Source organism: Sitophilus oryzae, unplaced genomic scaffold, assembly GCF_002938485.1.
Source record: "Sitophilus oryzae breed Bouriz unplaced genomic scaffold, Soryzae_2.0 scaffold_1718_pilon_pilon, whole genome shotgun sequence".
NCBI lineage: Eukaryota > Metazoa > Arthropoda > Insecta > Coleoptera > Curculionidae > Sitophilus > Sitophilus oryzae.
Window position 1 is genome coordinate 665,636 of NW_022146411.1, and position 23,212 is coordinate 688,847.

Here is a 23,212-nt window from a genome sequence, read left to right on the forward strand (position 1 = left end):
TATTTACTGAAGTTTATTTGTTGATCAGCTATTGTGTTGCAATAATAAAAATTATGCTACCTTATACAGAGTGTCTAAAAATTTATTTTAAATAATTACTAGCTTTAAACGGCAATAACTTATTTAATTTAAATAGAACACCCTGTATATTTTATGAGAATCAGATGCACAATTTAATTGTCTATCAAATTGTATTATACCACTTCTTAAATACTCCTTCAAGTTTTCGTAGAAAATGCATTTTCTTATAATTTAGACCTCATTTATCAATATACCCATGGAAAATTGACATTTTAGATTGTTTTTAAAACAACAAATGTACAAAATGTACAGGCTAGTAAACTATTTAAATCTTTATAAAAGAGTATACCATTAATTAAATATACCACCAGTATTTCTGCCCAAATACTAATTAACTACATACTTAATTATATTTCGTATCCTCGTCCAAATAGATATACACCCGTAGTATCATTATCATACTTTATCGAGCACATTTTATTCCCAATTACGTAAAGAATGCATTTTTTGTTAGCCATAGACCTTAGTCATCCGTACCCGACCGTCAGCTTTCTCATAACATTATTGTGCTTTGTCGAGTAAACAGTATAGTTAGAAGTGAAAATAAAAATGCCGAAATATAGTAACAGGAAACGTACCTTAAGTGCTAGTGGTGATGAAAGGGAAAGAAGACATCTCTTGAAAAAATTGGATTTTTTGGATCGAAAACGGCGTATAAGAGTGTACAGTAGTACTAGTGATGAGAACGAAAGTGAGTTCTAAATACTTTCGTAGTTACTGGCTATAAATGTTAAAGCCAAGTATAAAAAGAGACATAACTGTTAAGTCTCAAATTGCAGGTAATAGCTATAACTGTTAAAGCTATTTTTTGCCAACAGGGGGCGTAATAAGTAAGTAATTATTTTAGAGATAGAAGAGTAGAAGTAGATTTACTTTAGTCAATTTACTAGCTTGGGTTAATCCACCCTGTGGATATAATTATATACACGTGGGTTACATTAACATGATCTGTATTTTCCGGCTGGAATTGGAAAATGGTAAGACAAGTATTATTATTCTGTCTAATATTTACTATCTTGGGTTAATCCACCTTGGTGGATGTAAACATATACTCATATACCTACACATTGTAACCCAGCATAGTCCTTGACTTATGCACGCTAGTATGTCTCAGAAAACTATTAAAATGATCTAGATATCAGATCCTTTATTCTGTGACTGTATTTGAAAAATCTGCTTTGCAGTTTTGATTAAATAAGCTTTTGATTAAATAAGCTTGTACTCAAACAGGTAACTATATATTATGTTATACCCGGCCACAAAACGCCGAACGGAGTGCTTTTCTACAGGGCAAGGTGACGCAACATTGTTGTTTGTTTACCTTTTTCTAGAGTGTTTTTTGCTCTAGAAATAACTTTTGATAAAATAATGAATTTAATTAAAATTAATTTTAATAACTTTTGATAAAATAATGAACTTTATTTTTTTAGACAGGTCAAAACGAATCTGAATCTGTTTAATAATAAAAAATAAAAACCCCAAAGCTATTTGTTTACAAAAATGAGTACCTAGGTGACCGCTATCGATTCTTAAACCAAGGCTTAAACTAAACATCTTGCTATGGGGACGGGGAACTGCTGAAGTTACACAAATGTACTTTAGGCCCTTGTTTATATATTCTTATATACAAGGCTTAGGCTGAGTTTATAAAATATTTTAAACGCTTTCCAAAAATGTTTTTTTTGCCTTTTATTAAAGGTACAGATTCTGATAGTGAGTTTATATTAGGATTTGTCTTAGAATTACATGTTATATAATTACATTATAAATTAAGAGATCTTTTGGTTGCAATATAGCATAAATTGGTTAAAAAATTGTATTACATTATTATGGCTTACAATAAACTTATATTTATTTAATTCCAATCGTCCTCGGAATCAAATCTAGAAAAAATCAATTAATTCAAATTCGAGAGAGAGAAAGATCTGTGTAGGAGTAGGACCTAAAATACGTGATACACTTGAAATTAGGTGGATGCTCATCTTTCTTATAATTAGTAACAGAAACGAAAGACAGTCTAAAAATATTTTCCCATCCCCAGCAATTTGCAGTACCTATATTTTAAAGACCGAGGTTAAATCCGGAGGTCCAAATCATGTTTTCTCCAACAGAAAGTAAAGAAATATATTTTTGATAGACCTAAAGCACGCGTTTTAGGAAAACAATGTCACCACTAGACCAAAAATTACAAGGTTAGTGAAACTTTCCAAAGAAAATAGCCAAGGTTGCAGTTGCCCTTAAAATCTGATAGATTTAGAGAAATCGTTATGTTAGGAGCATCCTACTGTACGAACCATTGTAAGGTTTTCTTTTTTTATTAAATTCACACTTGAATAGCAAAATTAAAAGCGTGGCGATCGGCCAAATAAGCGATGATATGCTTTTTAGTAAAGTTTTAGTGAAAAATGCAAGGAAGCCAAGAATCTTCAAAATACTAACAGGCTCATCTCAGAAATCAAAACACTTAAATATGAGTGCTTTGAGATCCAGGTGAAGGTCCACAGACAGAATAATGAAAAGATAAGAAGGGGAAAATTCCTAGAAGAGTCATTTTAAAAAGAACGAGGGGGGAACAAGAATTCCAAAGAAGGCAGAATATATTGGAGGAGACAATAATTCAGGTTAGAACTCAAAACAAATATGCTGGTATAATTGACTATTTACAGCCAATGGTTGAAAATAACACATAACAAACTTGTTTTAAGTTATTTAAAAGGTTATAATAAATATGGTTACGATTACGATACCTTTTAGGTCCTAAACTAGTAGACCTAAACGTAAAATTTAAGACTAACCTAAACAATATAGTTATCCAGAAACTCTCATTGCAGAAAACTGGAATTTAAATTATACTTTTAAAATATAAATAATAATAATAATAATAATAGTAATAATAAAAAAATTAAGCTCTTTTTCTTGGAATTTGCACTATGCAATTTTTTTTTTCAACACCCTGAACACCGGTAATTAACAACTGTTATCTTGACGATATTCTTTTATTAGACAAACGTTTAGCGGAATTTACTGGAAATATAAATTAAATAAAAAAAAAGAATAATAAATAAATAAATAAATAAAAAAAAAGTATCTTTACGTCTACTCAAGAAATTTCATACTTAGATTTTATTTTAAATACAAAATTAATGGAAATGTATCCTACAGACACAAAGAAATGTAAGATTAAAAAGTTAGTGCTGAAATTTTCCAGAAAATATAGATGGTATGTATCCATACTAACTATAAGATGGTTTCTTCGCAACTTACAAGCACTTTAATTTCTTTTTGTCCCGCAGATAAATACAGCTGATTTTATAGATACTAAGAGATTTGAATGAGCTAAATACAAAGCCCTTGAGGAAAATAATGAAAATTATAACACGTTCTTTGTGCCAACAAGTTTTTTTTTCTGAAGTTTACGGTTGGTGGCTCAGAAACACAGAATGTACAGGTCAAAATTTCATGCCTCCTAAATATACTCTTACTTACTAAGTTATTGATGCATCAAAATCGGGTTAGGGTACCTATTGTAATTATTTAAACGCTAGAGGTTTTTGAGACCAAGAATATCATATACTAATAAAATGGGAGGTGTAAAATATTTGCACCTTAATTTTATCAATACTAAAATCTGGAAATGGTCGATTGTCCTTGACTTGTCCTTAAATGTATAAAAAGATGTTATCCACTCGAAAATTTTTCATTAGAAGTGCTCACAAAAAAGCTTGCTACTCTCCTAATTCTTGCAACTGGCCAGAGAGTTCAGACACTAAAAAATATAGCTGAAGTAGACGACTCTTCTATTAAGATTTATGTTTGCCAGCACTTTAGAAGCTTACCTAGAAAGAACTGAATCATTAAGAGGAGAAGAGAATTATCTTTTTCTTACTCAAAAAAAAAAAACACAAAGTGGCAAGTTCCCAGTCTATAAGTCGCTGGATCAACACAAAATTGTTTAGTACTCACAGTATTACATACGCGACGTCTTCAGCAGCCTACAGAAAGAGATTTAATATTGATCAAATAAAGCAAATAAAGAATACCATAGGGTGGACCTCAAAGTCAAAAGTATTTCAAACAATTTATAATCGTCCACTGAATAAAGGAAAAAAATAACTTTATAGAAACAGGCAGGAAGCAAAGTGCAGTCATTATAAACTGCTCTAGTAAGTTGCCCCTTTATTGTGTTAATGTTAATAAGTATGTTTTATATTTTTCTAATTACTTATAATTCAAATTCAAATTCAAATAGTTTATTTACCTTTTTTTAAATATTAATATACAAATTAAAAAAGCAAAAATTAGATAAAAGGAACTGTGTGGCGCTTTTTATAAAAATAAAAACCATACACAAAAACATTAAATATTTCAAAATCAAAATCAAAAAAAGTATTTCAAACAATATGTATAATGTATAGGGTGAGTCGTTATGGCAATCTACTAAGTCGGAGTGAAACAAAATACGAAGTATTTATTACATAACTACTTAATCTGACGTTATATTCCATGCGCTTGGGAAAATACTCGCCTTTTGTCTTTATTCAGTACATCTTATTTTACTAAGCGTGTTGACCGTACTCTTCGTACACATGAAACCGGCACCCAAGACCAAAAAATACCGACCCCTTAGTATAATATGTATGTGTTATACTACTACTATGTGTTATACTAATTTAGAATCATAATTATGTGATGCATATTATATTACATTAATTTTTTTTTGCTATTTTGTTATATAATATAATAACATGTATGTAGGAGTAGATTATATATATTTTTATTTTGTGGGTTTGACATATTATATTTAAATATACGTTTATAGTTATGTTACTATAAATTGTATTAAATTAATCAAATGTTAAATGTCAAATAATTAAAGGTCATACGATTATGTATATTTTACATCACCTGTTGGAAAAAATAGCAAAATATAAACTGCCACAAAAGAATTTCTTTTCTTTCAACATCTACGGGTGTATATCTATTTGGACGAGGATACGAAATATAATTATAAGAACAAACGACTTACCTGTAGGAAGTTCGTTCTGAATTATATGGTATCCTCGTCCCAATAGATAGGTCCCAGACCCTACCGATACTAGCCCTCCCCAAGAAATTCTTTTGATTTAAAGTAAAAATAATGTTATGAGAAAGCTGACGGTCGGGTACGGATGACTAAGGTCTATGGCTAACAAAAAATGCATTCTTTACGTAATTGGGAATAAAATGTGCTCGATAAAGTATGATAGTGATACTACGGGTGTATATCTATTTGGACGAGGATACTCATATAATTCAGAACGAACTTCCTACAGGTAAGTCGTTTGTTCTTATAATTGTGTTCGTTAATAAATTATTCTAAATAAATGTGGATTTGAATCAGAAATCAATATAATAATAAGTTATGAAAATGAACGTCTCTGTTATAAATAAGCATTTATCAAAAAAGTAAATATCATTTTTAAGGTGTTACTTTTTACCACACTGTCTTATACACATACGTAATTCAGTTTTTTAGTTTTTGGAGCAATTATGATTAATCAACGCAAACAGTCAATTAATGTAGTTTGAATACTGGAATCATATTAATTGGTCCTCTTTAACAAATATTTAATAATAATAATAATAATAATAATAATATTAAAGACTTTATTGCGAAATTAAAAAAATCACAAAAGGCGAAGTTGAAGCTTAGCTTCCTAACTTAACCCTAATTAGTAGACATAATTAATATATATTATATAAAAATATTATAATAAATCAATAATAATTATAATAGAAAACTAAAGGGTAGAATAACATAGTTAGAATATACCGAAAATCAATTAAGTAAATATTTATACATGAAACATGAAATAATTGATAAGTATTTTATATATGATAGATACACAAAAGAGAATAATTCTATGAGTAAAAAAAAAGCAACCAATAATTAATCCCGTATTATAGATAATTATACAGAAAGTAATTAACAAGTAAGTACATAAATAAATAAATCAAAACAAACTAAAATGGAGGCATGACGGGAGATTATAAGATCTGAACATTCAAATTGAAGAATTAAATATTAACTGTCGTATAGAACTTTTAAATTTCAATTAAGAGTTAATTTTAAGATTTACAGAAATTCTATTGTAAAGAATACATGCCTGATAACTGAAAGATCTCTCATACAGAGTTGTGCGATGTATAGGGGGAGCGATATTAAACTTGTGACGCAAGTCCAGTGAATGTTCATCATACCTAAATTTAATTTTATCAAACAAATAACATGGACTTTTATTATTGATTATCTTATAAATTAGTAAGTATGAATGAAATTTTCTTCTCCCAGCCATGTTGAGCCAACCAATTTCCGCCATTTTATTTGTGATACCTGTATCATATTTTTTTATACTGCCTATCAAACGGATACAACAGTTCTGTAGTCGTTGAATGCGTTTAGCATCATGATCTAAAATACACGGTCCATATAGTGAGTCACAATAGGTAAATTGTGAAAGAACTAAGGTGTCACATAATTTCTTTTTGAGATTAGGATTTAAGATGTAACGTTGATTGTAGATCAGTTTTAAATTTATGAAGGCCTTTTTTATACATTTGTTAATATGTTCAGTAAACCTTAAGTGAGTATCCATAATCACACCAAGGTTCCTTGCAGATTTACAGCTATTCAACCTCTTTCCGTCCAAAGACACAGAAAACAATTTTTCATATTGGTCTCTAGCCTGTATTCTACCAAATAAAAGACCGTAACATTTATTGGGATTAATGTCTAAACAATGATTAGATGATGTCTTTAGAAGTTTACTAAGTTCACTAGAGAGGATGGCATTGGCTTCCAATATTTTTCCTGGTTGGAAAGACATATACACTTGCGTGTCGTCTGCATATAAGCGAAGCGACGTTGAATCTCTCAAACCCGAATCGAGCTAATTTAAACAGGTTTTTTTATTTTTTAATGAAATAAACGAACTATATCGACAATATTAGTATTTGTACTCTTTAAAAATTTGGTATATCTTTAAAAATAATCTAAAATGTCAGTATTCCATGGGTATATTGATAAATGAGTTCTAAATTACAAGAAAATGCATTTTCTACGGAAACTTGAAGAGATAGGTAAAAAATGGTATAATACAATTTGATAGACAATTAAATTGTGCATCTGATTCTCACAAAATATACAGAGTGTTCCATTTAAATTAAACAAGTTATTGCCATTTAAAACTAGTAATTATTTAAAATAAATTTTAGACACTCTGTATAAGGTAGTAAAGTTTTTATTATTGCAACACAATAACTGATCAATAAATAAACTTCAGTAAATATTTAGTATTAAAAACTTTGATACTCTCGGAGAAATGAAGCCATAAAATTTATAATGCAATTTCACAAAATTGAAAATATTTCAAAAACGTTAAGGTTTAAGTGTAATAAACCTTAATCAAATTTACCTTTATTTTAATCGTAGAAACTAAAAATTTACAATTTGTAAAAATCTAGTCGTTTAGTTACAATACTCCGTATCGTATGTGGTGAACAACCCTGTATAATAATGGGCAACGCTGTGCCGGTCAAGCTTTATCACGTGACTAAAATATTGTTTGGTATGAACTGTGTATCTAGTTTATGTTCAATTCTTTTATGAAATATAAGATAGCATCGTGAAAAACTACCAAATAGGCAGGATGTCCCCGGATTATCTTTACAGGAGGATTTTTTTATTATTGACATTTTGAGTAAAATTCATACTTGATAAACATTTTTGCTTATTGCAAAATGGTTAATCCCGTTTACACTTTTTCAAATTTTCAAGAAAAAAAAATGGCGCCGGGAGGCACGTATAGCCGCCCATACTAAAATATGTTAATAAAAAGTTGGTAGGCAGTTCTTTTAGTTTCAATTATCTCAAAAACTGTGACTTTGACTGATTTTGATGTTATTACAAATTTTGTTGCAAATATTATTCCTAATCTTAAGTTGAAAACCGCGTTTTGCTAGCTACTGTAATTTTGGAGCTACGATTTTTTAAAAATTTTAACCCCCTCCCATACCCCTTTACCAACCCCCTACCCCCACCAAAAACTAATGGCCAGATTCTAGGGTGCCACAGTATTTTTGTGCCAAATTTAAAATCGGTTTAGCGGTTTTTGAGTTATCGTGTTACAGACAGACGGACAGACAGACAAACAGACAGACAGACAGACACGAGGGGTGTCTCACTAGGGTAAAAAATGTACACGTATTGCCAAAATGTCATTTTATACAAGACTGCCAGTGACTGCCAGTGACTGCCGACGACTGCCAGCGACTGCCAGCGACTGCCAGTGACTGCCAACGACTGCCGGCGACTGCCAACGACTGCCAACGACTGCCAGCGACTGCCAACGACTGCCGGCTCAGCGGTATCTTAAGTTCCGGGCCTTTGTCGACCCTTGACATATATTATTTATCAACACATGTACAGGGTGGGCCAAATTGGACGCTTTTAAAGGGAAACACCCTTTTCTGTAGGAGATAGACGAAGACTAATATCGGTGTCTAGAGCTTAATTTTATCAAAAACATGACGGTGAAAACCGCACATAGATATCTGTTACCGTTTCAGAATTACGGGATGTTTTTCAAAAGTGCATTTTTTAACAAATCACTGTAACTTTTTGCTACAGAAAATTTTGTATTTTATGAAAACATTTCTAAAGCACCTTTTTATGTAGAATTTAATGGTTTAAGAATATTTTTTTTTTAAATTAACAATTTAGGAATTATGAATAGAAAATTTGATTTTTTATATGGGACACCCTGTATATTTTTAATTCATTGAAAATAATTTAACTTGATATTTTGCTCGATTCCTCTTCTCTCGAGATATACAGTTTGTAAAAAGTCGCCGACTTTGAATAAGTAGGCTTTGAACGGCGGAATAATATTTGCAATGAGAGATGCAGAATTTATAACAATTTAAAATACATTTAACAACATCAACACATTTAAACTATATCTAATAACAATAAAAATTAATATCAAACCAAGATTTGAGATTTTGGTTGTTCGATATGTCAACCGTCTTCTGTTATGGACAGACGGGGCCATTTTTGAACATTTCTCGCGGAATTAATTAACTCAGTGGGGATGAAAGATACCCTCGCATAAGTAGTTCTAATTCTTGCCTAGATTATATATGGGCAATTTAAAAATAAGAACCTTTATTCTTCCGCAAAAATAAAAATCCACAGGAAATAAGTCCGCCGCGCCGGCCTCGATGTCCAGCCTCTGAGATCTTGGTTAGCTATTTAATTATTCTCAAAATTGGCTGCAAAAATTTGCTGATAACTTCACCATTCTGAGGCGGTGGGGACTATAACAAAATATTAAGTGTGATTATATATGGGCAATTTAAAAATAAGAACCTTTATTCTTCCGCAAAAATAAAAATCCACAGGAAATAAGTCCAGCCTCTGAGATCTTGGTTAGCTATTTAATTATTCTCAAAATTGGCTGCAAAAATTTGCTGATAACTTCACCATTCTGAGGCGGTGCCTTGTCTTGCTGGAAAAATATGTTTTCGTTTTCGATTTTTTCGAATATACAGGATGTCCCAGAAATAAGTGCAAGTATTTTAAAGGGTGGTAAATCTCGATAAAAGAAACATATTTTCTCTTTTTCGTTTTTCAAATAAGTCCAAAATAACGGAATTATTTTACTTTGAAAGTTTCGAAAAAACATGATTTTTTGTTAAAATTTTGAGAATCGCTGGATCTTTTCTGGATTTTTTTTTCTTGTAAATTTAATCTAATACCTATGTTGCCATATTGTCAAGAAATTATGTTTTTTAATTAAAAACTAAAAAAAATCCAAAAAATTTTTCAAAAAATTTCGAATTTTGAAAAAAAAATTAAAAAAAACTCATAGGCGTATTTCTGGGGTTGAACTATACTACCAGTTGAATTACTTGCACTTATTTCGGGGACACCCTGTATATACAGGGTGTTTCAAAAAGCATGTGCCATCTTTCGTGGGCAGATTCCTCACGTAAAAATAAGATTTATTTTTCATATCAACATAGGTCCGATTCTGCTTTGTTTTGTAGCTACAGGGTGTTAAAGTCTTAATATTTTTTCGATTTATTGTAATTTTCTTCCAAGTGCTTTTAGCGATTCGAATGAAATTTTGGGGGTAAAAGTTACTATTAATGCGATATATTTTAACGCTAAAAAAGTGTCAACATATTCACCAGGGACGTGCATATGGGTTTTCTCTGGAATATTTTTTCTAAAAAAAGCATGTACGCCACTGCCTTTTTTTTTCTCTTGTTAGCGCAATAGTGTAAGGCTCCGCGTGCACTGCATCGAATCGGACCGACCAGCAAAAGCGACTGCGACCATCGTACATATAGACGGCGCCGGCGTCCACTAAAACATTTCGGCCTGTAGAGGCCAGATTCCTACCTCTACCTATCTACGATAGTCGAGTCTCCGCCTTCGCCGTTTCTCGCCGGACTGGTATCGATTCAGTGCGCGTACACCTTAAGCCGTTTAATGCCGTAATAAGTTGTCTCTTCATATTTTGTCCATTTCGCTTTTCATTTGATTCAAGTCTATGAGCAACCTTTATAAAAATTTAATATCATTAACTTGCAAAAGTTTTAAAAAGTACTTTTTGATTCCTCATCAAAAAATATAAAAAAAGTTATTGTAAACATTGCTATGGAAATGCATAGTTTCATAATTACAGGGTGTTAAAACTTTTTAAAATTATTTTTTTTTGTAATAATTATCTTAAATATCATTATTTTTTTAATTTGAAATTGCTGGATGTTGGACTAATGGTAATGATAACTAACAGTAATAATATTTAATAATAAATTAGGTAAAATATATAATTTATTAATTGTGATTAATAAAATTGCGTTTATCTCATCCAGGAGGCCGAAGTGGGCAAAATATCAAGAGATAACTTTTAATTGGCATTAAACGGTCTACACAATTTTGATATCAAACGAAAAAAGTCAGTGGCGCACATGTTTTTTTTTTTGAAAATATCCCAGTGATAACCCATATGCACGTCCCTGATGCATTTATTAACACTTTTTTAGCATTAAAATATGTAACATAGTAACACCCTCAAAATTCCATTCAAATCACTAAAAGTGCTCGGAAGGAATTTATAATAAATCGAAAGATTATTAAGACTTTAACATCCTGTAGCTACGAAACAAAGCAGAATCGGAACTATGTTGGTATGAAAAATAAGTCTTATTTTTACGTGAGCAATCTACCCACGAGAGATGGCACATATTTTTTGAAACACCCTGTATAATTTTTGTTTTTCAATTAGAGGCAGATCATGAATAAGAGATCCACAGCCTACTAGATAAAAGTGACGAACTTTTAAAAATTCTGTATTTCAAAGGGGACTATAACAAAATATTAAGTGTGCTATATTTTTGGAAAGGTACTTTTAAGTTCTTTTCGTTTAATTAAAAATATTCCTAGAGTGTCCCAGAAGCAAACTATAGGAAACTTCTAGGGTGCAGGATCGGATACAGGTATATAGATTGTATACTAATACTAAATCGCTGGTGCGTCCGGACTGAATTCGTCTGTGATCGAGTCGCATCGGCTGCGTCTCGACTGCTAGAGCGACTAGTTAAATCGCAGTCGCTGCGTAATTATGGCGCGTTTTTTACCCACTACGAAATTTTAATAGAAGAAATAAACAATAGCCTTCCAATTACGAAGATGAAAATTATAAGAATTTTATTTTTTCCCTGATTAGGCAACTTTCTTGGACCCATTTACTTCGAGATTTACTCCTACGCCAAAATTTTTATAATTATTGTTCTTCTCGAATCATATATAGATGGGTAAATTTGTATTTCTTTGGTTGAAATTTCAAAAATTATTTTTTTTATAAAAATGAGAAATTTAAAAATTATTCAGGGTTTCTATTTTACAGAAAAATAGTTATTTCTACTTATTCAGGCCTATGTTATATATAAAACATATAAACTATAATTAATCTATTTCACTGTCTATTTCTTTAATTGGTGCGTCTCGATTCTAGATCGAGACGCACCGGGCTCGAGGTGGCGCCGAAAGCACACCTCAACTGGGATAGCGAAAAATCGTAGTCGACAGTGGCAGTTGTTTTAAGCCCGGCGGTACACTGTGGGCGTCTTTGCGACTGTCGCAGGCGCTCTGTGTAGTTTATTTATGGTCGATGCCGGTGCCGCGCGTTTCTGCGGCAACCACAAAAACGCGCAGTGTATAACCGGAATTAGTCGTACCAGTAAAAAAGTATGTATTATAATTTTTTTCTGATACAATCTACAAATTTTGTGTCACTGATAATTTTTACCATATCGAAATCTAACATTTCTCTAAACAAATTGAATTATTACAAAATCTATTTATTTTAATATATAATATCATATCGAGGGTCACAAGGCATGGATCTCGTATGATTTTCTAATAAAATTATATTATTTTTTAAAACAATTTTTGCGATATTTTCACAAAAATAATTCAAAATATTTCATTTTATAATGAAGTATTGATATCTCGGCTCTATAAGATAATTCGTTTAAAAAAAATTATAATAATTTAATATAAAATTGGGTATGTTTAAAAAATGATACGAGTTACTGTACTGTGACCTTCGATATGCAAAAAAGTTAGCGAATTGTACGTAGAATCTAATTCTAAAATAAAAATAGAGTATTCTCATTAAAAATATATGTTATATCCGAACGACAATCAACTTCACATATCCAAACATTTTTTGAAGTACCCTATATACTCTACAGTAATTTTAAAATGTGCTTCTTAACCTTCGCTATAACTTTTCTGTTTAACATTTTGTTCCAAAAAGCGTTAAAAAAACAAAACCAAAACATTTTTGATATACCTTGAAGTCGTTAGCTTTTCATTATCTATTATACTGCAGTTATTATGAATTAATTTAACATCATTAACCATAAAACAAAAATCTATCTGAATGTATGTGAAATTTTCGAGAAAATTTTCTTTTACCCGATCATCACATGAGTCGTTTTATATATATTTTGTTAAACAAGAATTATGCTGCAAGTATTTTTACATTAAATTGAAAATATATATATATATATATATATATATATATATATATATATATATATATATATATATATATATATATATATATATATATATATATATATATATATATATATATATATATATATATGCATATATATATATATATATATATATATATATATTTGCTTCAAAATTGACAATTTTTTATACAAAACATCCCGAAATTTGCCGATTGACTTCTTCTGAATTTCAAGAGACTGCCAGTGACTGCCGCGACTGCCTAGCGACTGCCAAGCGATTGCTGATCGACTGCCGAGCGACTGCCTAGAAAATGTACATGTAATTCCAACAGTGAGACACCCCTCGGACAGACACTATGAAAATGTTTTGTATTTAGGTCATTTATGACCCAAATAACTCATTTTGAGCGAAATTAAAAAACTTTTTTTTGCCGATCTTAATAGCCTACCATACCTGTTGGAATGGTCGACTAAAAATTAAAAAACATTGAAATTTAGTTCAGTTTTTCCTAGAAGTCCTAAAAATTAAAACGCGTTTCTATGGTAATATAATTTCGTTTTCATTCTTTGATTTGGTTTGGTTACTAATATAAAATATTTGGTTAATTATATAAAATACTACATTTACATCACCAAAACTCACCTTCTTAACAACACTTAAGGGACCTAAAGGGACATTATTGCCGCTTTCCCGTTCAAAATATTCTAATAAAGTTGCGATGAGTTTTTTTACGGCTATTAAGCTATCTTGTACACTTCGCACCAAAAGAGGTTATAAAAAGAACAATGTTCGACTGCACGGTCTGATAATAAATATTTTTAAAAAAAACTAAACGTTCTCTAACCCAGTGTGAGTACATATTATCAAAGAAAAACCTTTGAAGGCGGGTAAAAGGACAAATAACTCACAATCTTTAAGTTGTTTAATTTAAATTTTAATGCTTAAAAAAGCAAAGGGGGCGACATGTTTTGGGAATTTAAACTGGGGCTAAATTTGGGCCTGATGATGGGAATAGTTCAAACTCCCGAAATATGTCGCCCCCCTTGCTTTTTTAAACATTAATATTTAAATTAAACAACTTAAACATGGTGAGTTATTTGTTCTTTTACCCGCCTTCAAAGGTTTTTCTTTGAAAATATTTTTAAGCTTACAGTATCACAACACTATTTATTTAAACCAAAATCTTACGCCTATTGTGTCTTATGGCGCGCTCAGACGACTCGTGTACTTATAATAACACTAGCGTGTACCAGCGACTTCGTTCGCGTCGAATTAATAATTTGTAATGGTGATGATAAAGCAAAGCAAGAATTTCCATTAACATACAAACTGGATAAAATTTTCTCCCCTGTATGATTTTTTAAAAAATTTCAAAATATGTAAAAAAACCAAATAAATTATGCTTGTCCAAGCGTTTTCCCGAAAGACTAACTGTTTTTTAAATAACAAATATTGTAATATTTGAGGGGCGTTTTCACCCTCTTGGAATTTGAGATTCAAGAAACCCCTCCTTATCGAACCTCTGCACCCCACAGTCAATCCGTTTACCAAAAATCAGCTTTAAACGTCAAGCAGTTTAAGCAGAATCGTGATTATTCAATGGTCATATTTTATGAAACACCCTGTATAAATTTATAAAAAAGTTTAAAATATGTAAAACAACAATGTAAAATATACGTGTTTAAGAGTTTTTCCGAAAAACTCACCGGTTTTTTAATAAAAAATATTTTAATATTTGAGGGATAGTTTCACCCCCTTAGAATTCGAGTTTCGAAAAATCCCTTCCTATCGAACCTCTACACCCTAAAGTCAATCTGTTTTGCAACAATCAGCTTTTTACGTCAAGCGCTTTAAGCAGGATCGTGATTAATCAATGACCAGATTTTCCGAAACACCCTGTATACATTTTAAAAAATCTTAAAATATGTAAAAAAACAAAATAAGATATATGTGTTTAAGCGTTTTTTCGGAAACTTGACCTTTTTTTAAATAAAAAATATTGTAATATTTGAGGGGTGGTTTCACCCTCTTGGAACTGGAATTTCGAAAAATCCCTTCTTATCGAACCTCTACACCCTAGAATCAACCTGTATGCCAAAATTGAGCTTCTTACGTTGAGTGGTTTGAGCAGGATCGTGATTAATCCGTATGTCAGTCACTTAAGGATTTTATATATTAGTATAGATTAATTTGTTATTGTACACGCAAACATTTGTTCATAGAATAACTAACTCAAAGAAATGAAAACTCCTATGTTAAAGCCTGGAAACACGCGCTCGACGCGATCCAAGCGGGCTACTGGCAGAACTAAAAGTTCGCGCCATATTTTTAAATGGACCTTTACTGCCAGTGCATAAGTTTTTTACTTATATTTGGTAATTTCAATCTAGATTATGAATTTATTTGTAACAAAACACTTTACAAAATAAAAATAATGTATTTTGATACAAATAAACTAATAATCTAGGTTGAAAATATCCCTGAAATTAGAATAAAACACGAAAAATCTATAACTTGATTATTTTATTATAACATTGTTAAAATTACATATAACACATTCAACACTATACAAGTATATATAAAAGTTATCAGAATTTATACAATCAGTTATAAGTAATTATAAAAAAGGGGTTATAAATTATAAATAAATAAATCATTATATAAAAGACATATACTTAGTTAACGTGTATATAATTTGATAATATAACTGTAATCTCAACTTTAATGACCTATTCAAATAGAAACATCTTACAATTCGCGTTATATAATACACAAAGCCAAGGGACAAAATTGTTAGTAAATCTATTCTCGATGACTCGAAGCATTTTTTTACAAACAAAAGAGGACATATAATACAAGGGTATAGAAAATATATAAATAAGCAAATACAAATATATTATCAAACTAAATGATTAATGATTATACTCGTTTAAATAAATAAATGATCTTTTTAAAATTACTTGTTTGCCTTTGCAAATTTATTTAATATTTATCTAAAAGCATACACTAAAAGCACACATAAATTACTGCACAACCTTTAAAATTAAGCTTTTAATATGTGTTATACAAATTCTTGATTCGATATAAATTCATTTAAATAAAACTTTAAAATTAATGATCTTCCCAATTTCTGAGACAGCCATTTTGTTGAAAGAATTTGTTTTGATTATGAGAAATTTCATAAAAATTATCACAGGGATCAATTAATCTTATATATCGAACTACTTGGCTCTTAAATTTCACAATCCTATCGTCCAAAATACTCTAAATTCGAGAAAATCCGTAAAATATTCCCATAAAAACAAATCACAATTCACTTCATTCACTTTCACTTTACCGAAACTGACAGACTGGCCAAATATGGAATGACGTTTATTTTTAATTTATTTTACTAATCTAACTGATCCGGGTCACTTAGAAATTAAATTTTTACTAAATTATTTAATTATAATTGTTTCTCGCGAAAGCAAACTTCATACCAATATTTATTCATAGAGTAACAAAGCACATCACTGTTAAATTGTCAACATTTTATATAAATATTTATATTTTTCAACTACTCCAACTACTTCAATTACTCAACAGAGAATCAAACGAATTGTTAATTAAACTATACTCTGTAGATGACTTGATAAAATAATGATGAAATTAAAGTCCCTAGATGAATATCTAGGGATTTTAGATGAAATTTTTACGCAGCGCCATCTATCCCTCTACTGGCAGAAACTCCGCCGTGTTTCCAAAATTCAAATGGCAGTTTCATCCGCCTGCATTTGTTATTGGCATTTAGGGTCTGGCGATAGTGCGTCGGGCATCTGTAGCTCCTATAATAAACGTCTTAGAAAATTTGTATAAGTGCAAACCAAAAATAAGTGTAAAGTATGTAACGCATGTAATGCATTTCATTTCAGGACATTTCTTGTATTTTTAATTTTTTTTTAATAAGGGCTGAAAAATAATATTTGTTATTAATATCTCTGAAACTATCAAATCATATTCAATAATATCTTAGGATTATCTAAAGTGATCAGAAAGGAAGCCGAAATCAAAAAATATATTTAATCATAAGTTCATGCTCGAAATCGATTTTTTTTGAAAATTGTATTCAAAATGCTATTTAAAATGGTTTATTATATTAATTCCTAATTAAAAAATCAATATCTAATAATTTTCAAGGAATTTTTATATTATTTATCACCTTTTATTAGTGCAGAACTTTTGTTTATTGGTTTATTTATTTTTTTAGTTATATAAGTTTTTTTTACAAAACTGCTATCAGTGGCTTAGCCAACTTGGTAAAGACAGAAATCTGAAGCGGCTAAAATGTTTTAAAGCTTAAAAGAGGGAAAATATATTTCCGTAAGCGCATTTTCTCGGTTTTTAACGATACACTTTTAGGAATCCCTTTAGGAAAAAGTGCCAGTGTTTAGAGAAAGAAATATAATCTAATTTTCCGGGAAAAAGGCGGAAGCCAGAAAGGAAAATCTACCTTAACGATGGCGCCATTACGGTGAAGTAATCCCTATTTGATGAAAAAATCTCATCCCCACATTGAATTTTAAAATAAAAGAATACTCGAATCGATTTGCTTGTAATATGGCGTAGATGCGTAGCAGGATTTTTGAGAAATATTTACCGACTAGGATTAGTAATTTGTTTTTATCCGTGGTACAAATGAATAAATGGGAAATCATTCTTGATGTGGCATTTTTATCGGGTCTAATTGCCATCTATAACACTAAGTTACAGCGGCGTTGCGTGGCGTCAATACAAGGAGATGTAATAAGTAACTGCACTTAATATTTTACCAACAGAATAAAGTTTTTAATTTTGAAGTTACAAAAATTAAATATTGAAAAAATATCACAGGTTAAAAAAATAATCAAAACACACACACACAATTTACAAAAAGAACTAAATTTAGGTGGGAAAACAAAGCTGTAAACGTATCTGTGAGATAAATAGTAGACAAGGCCAACAAAAAAGTTTATTGAGTGCCTTACTACCAAATAACTAGTGTTCACTTTAAACATTTTTACTAAAATGACGAATACACGATTTTAATTTAGTATTAGTATTCAAAATATGCTTTGGATGTCCTTCTTTAATAGTTTTTAATTTTTCTGAATACACCATACCGGGTGCGTCCCAAAAGTGGCTCACCCCCTATAACTTTTTTATTTTTACATTTAAAAAAACTAGATTTGGTATGTTAGTATATGACATAAATTAGGATTGATTGACGTATTCAATTCTTTTCGGTCACTTCCTGTTTCACCGGAAATGACTACAACTTTTGATTTTTAAATGGCACTCTCGGTATTTTTTTACTTTATTCGATAGAAAATAACACTCTGAATAGAATAACATATCATATGTCAACTTTTGACATTTTCGCATGTGGTTTCTTTCAAATTATAAGTTGCAGTTCGTAACGAAAATTTGACTCGAAATACCAAGAATGTGGTACCAAATTATTCGTAAAAAAATACTTTTTCCAAATATGCTAATGAGCCACCCTCGTTCCATTTGAAAAAATTGAGATATGATTAAAAATACAATTTGAGCATTTTCTAACTGGCCAGGACAAGACATTAAAAACATTTGACGCCCAAATCTATTTTTCCAAGGCTCCTTGATTAATAATTAGTGTTTTTAACATAACCATGCCACTCTAGATTGAATTTTAAAATTCAATTTTGTTTTAAGCGAGAATGTCAAAAGTTGACATATGATATGTCATTCTATTCAGAATGTAATTTTCTATCGAATAAAGTAAAAAAATACCGAGGGTGCCATTTAAAAATCAAAAGTTGAAGTCATTTCCGGTAAAACAGGAAGTGACCAAAAACGATTGAATACGTCAATCAATCCTAATTTATGACATATACTAACATACCAAATCTATTTTTTTCATCTGAAAAAATATAAAAGTTATAGGGGTGAGCCACTTTTGAGACGCACCCGGTATAGAACTGAAAGATGGTTGCAAAATTATTTCTATTTTACAGCCGCATTCAGAATCAGTCATCTCGACGCGCGACAGTATTTTTTATTCTATACTGCGAACAAGATGTGTTTAAAAAACTGCATCACCCACCGACCAAAACAGCGAACGGGACACGTTATCGCGGCCGGGACGTTCGCTGACCTCGGTTCGCATTCGGCGGCGTTCAAGATGTAACGAGGACAGTCGCATTATCGCGTTATCGAAATTTTTATTTTTAGCGTAGGTCTTAGCCGAGGTCTTAGCGTTATATGTATATAAAGTTCGACCAATACACACACTAAATAATTGAAATTGAATTGAATTATTTGAATAAATTTACTGAGAATTTTAATTTATTATAGGAGATCTCAGTGACTTTTTTAAATAAAAACGTACTACAATACTTTGATGGGATGCGACGCATCACCAGTATTAATGGAAGCTTTGCCGCTGTTATAAGGTAAATAATCATAATACACATAATGTACGTAAATTCAACAATTTCCGAATTGAATGAAGTTGTGATTTTGAAATGTTGAAGAAAATTTTGTAATTTCCAGATTTGATATAATATCATTTTATAGATCTATAAATGCTAACTTGAAAACTAATGTCAAATATTATTAAGTATCACAGTTTCCGCAAAATGGCATCATTAAATGAAACCGAACACATCGAAATTAACTAAATCGAATTGTTTAAGTGATATTTTCAAAAGTCAGTAACTCGGAAACGGTTGGTTTGAGGTACCTACATTGTGTGTATCTCGATTTTTGTTTCGAATTGAAGGAAGAACCGAAATATGCAATAATATACAGGGAGTTGATGATTTCATGTGCTACGAATTTATGACCGACACTGTATACTTAAATTTATTACCCGCTAATAGAAAAACCCGCTAATAAAACCCCCATATAACTTATATATTTAACTTTTTGCGGTACCTCTTATAGTTTACCTAATTATCGACCGTTCCCATACAAATCAGCGACCCTGTATCATGCTCCTTAAACATATTTCCGATTAGAATCCTTATATTAAGTTTCATTAATACCCGACCTTTTCAATGGAGATGTTTTAGTTTTAGGATTATAAATGAAATGAATTTATTAAATATTAAACAAAGTAGAATAAAACAAGGTCCTGTTTATATAAAACAGACATTATATTTTAACTCAGAGAATAGAATAATATGCAGCACGAAATGAAATTATTTTACTCTACAGTAATTCTCCTTTCTGCGAAAACTAAAACCTAAAGCCGCATATCAGAAGAAACCGCTCAGCTGGGAAAAGAATAGAAGCGGAAATGGTGACTCGCTCGTACTCTCCCGCGTCGCATTAAACTCCATTATTACTTTTACGCTAAACGAACCAATAAATTCCGCGTATAACGGGGTCTTCTCGTCGCCATATAATCTCTCTCTTTATTGTGGAAAGTTGTGGCGTGTGTGGCATTGTGTTCGGATCATGTGGCCTAATAAAGGACGTGACGACATCGCCGGCGGCCATCGTTTTCCTAACGCCACCAACTTCGTCTAATAAATCATGGACTACTAAACGGAGCGTAAATAAGACACAAGCGTAGTTTGCAAAAGAGACTGCATTATTCAGAAAGTTTTTGATTTTGGTATGCAAAATTTCTGTTTATTAAATGGTTACGATTTGATTTTGAAACAATTTAAATTCCAAATTTGGCGTTATGCGGTACACATGTTTTCATAGATTTATCAAATACACAGCTACCTATGACAGCTATAACTATTTTGTTATAAAATTTAGAGTCAAGTTATTATTTGTGCACATTTCTACCAGACTAAGTCATTAAAAACGTGTTTTTCTAACTGGTTAATGGTCATAGCCAAAATTGTGAATACTAAACCTTAAATTTCAGTTTACAATATTGGTTTTGTTTTTTATTGTTAACAATAGAAACAAACAACCAATCATGGCGCTTCCCGACGAATTTCAGGAAACGTGGAAACTAATTTTTATAACACCGGCTTATATTTATCGTACTGTTTTGTGAAATAGCACGAATCAACGAATGTCAAACGTTGTGCTGGCTTCAAAAAAATAAGAAAACATGGAAAAACTGATATGAAAACAGTCGCCGATGGCTATTCCTCGAAGGTTACACGAGAATATTTAGTTTTAATCATTGTCTAATATTATTAATCACAATATAGTAAAAAATATATAAAATAGTGACTAACTAGCGGTCTACCATCTATCGGCTTATAATCCACGGTATTGCATCTCATGGATAAAATATACACAAAATTATTTAAAAAATCGTCTAATTATTTCTTATTTCTGGTTATGGTACAGTAACAATTATACCGTAGTCTGCGGCAAAGTTTTGTTTACGAATTTGGTTTTGTTTTTCTAGTTTTAATTGTATCAATCCCTGCATAATAAATACTAGTTGAATGGACTTATATCAAACCATGCTGGGGTGCTTAATAAAATTATCGTTTACACATTTCTTTTAAGAACAATAAAAGAACATTGCTTTTAAATTATATCCGTGGACCATACTTTTGTTGATATAGTGTAAATTAATAATTTTTCCAAACTGATATATTGATGTTACCAGTATTACTCATCAAGCAATACTACTCTTTTATTAATCAATTAAGGCCGCACACAAACATATCGTGTACAATTTTATATACTAATTCATTATAATAACATTAAATCATAAAAATATTTTAATTATATTCCTGCAGTTTAAGTCAAAAGTTTTATTTCTAAATATCTACTATACATATAATAAACGCGTGTTCAAATATGAATTCTGTGGAATATATATCAATATAACATAAAACGAGATGTAATTAACGAAATATCATCGTAACAACAGCTATTTTAGAAACGTTTAGGTTTACTTATTTCACTGAGATTTATGAAAAAAAAATCCTTTGCCTTGGATACAGATACCGCCACGTTTTGGAAATAGCTCAAAACAAAACAAAATTGAACGAGGCAACAAAAAACGCTAAAAAATCCCCCTCACCCTTTTCACGAGTAGTTTTCAGGCGCTTTTAAGAATCGAAAGTAGATCGAGGCAAACCGAAATGGGTCAAAACAACTGGAAATAAATCGAAATGCGTCAAAGTTGGGCGACGAAATGCGACCTTAACATGTTTCGAAGAGTTTCGCGCGTAGTATAGACGCTGTTTTAGGTAGTATAATTTGTGAAAATTTTAAAAAACAAAAATTAAAAAGTAAATATTTTGATATCTTCAGAAGATCCAACTTTAATATTTTATAAGGCTTATATTTAAGCTAATAAAACGTTTTAGATGAGTGCAAGTATGGTAGCTATGTAGGTATGTTGTTTTGGGAGTGTTGAATATCCGGGAAAGTTGAGTTATTGAATGTTATTGCAACAACCACGTAATTATGCCCTTCTTTACGTGTTAACATTTTTTCGACAATTTTTGAAATTGTCACAACACAAAACGACGCTCAGTTCGGGGGTTCACTTAATTTTCACTTAATTTATAGTTTCAATAACTGCACTATTAAAAACTAAAATACTTAAATATTATGACAAAGCCATGATTTTAATATTACCTCAATGCGATAATATCGGAACTGCGTGAAATACAGTGCCAAAAACTTCTGATTTCTGCCATATTGACCGCTGCGCCAGCGATGGGAATTTAAAAAAATAGTCTATATTTTTTATTTACACTATTATTTTTAAAGTAATATGGATTTTGTGAAAATTTAGAAGAACAGTTACTTTGTAAAGCCAATTTTATTTGTAATTGTCCTGATTAATACTAAAATATATGGAAATAAAAAATATATAATTCTAATGTACTTCTTATTTATTTAAAATATTTTAGGTCATTCTGCATATTTTGATTCCATTTTGAAGTTTTATTAAAGTTACAACTTTTTATTCTAAAATACCATTCATTTTAAGACTATTTATCAAAGAAAATTGGTTTTAAATTTTAAGGTAACATCTAGAGCACGCGGTTCTAATACCCATATCAAATTGCGAAGGGTTAATGAATTTACTATGCT

The 23,212-nt window shown here is 30.6% G+C and overlaps 1 protein-coding gene across 1 annotated transcript in view; it reads left to right on the top strand.

The window, feature by feature from the left end:
- Positions 1-23,212, top strand: part of LOC115881411 (furin-like protease 2) — a 664,870-nt gene that overhangs the window by 302,276 nt on the left and 339,382 nt on the right. The gene's annotated exons all lie outside the window — the stretch shown is intronic.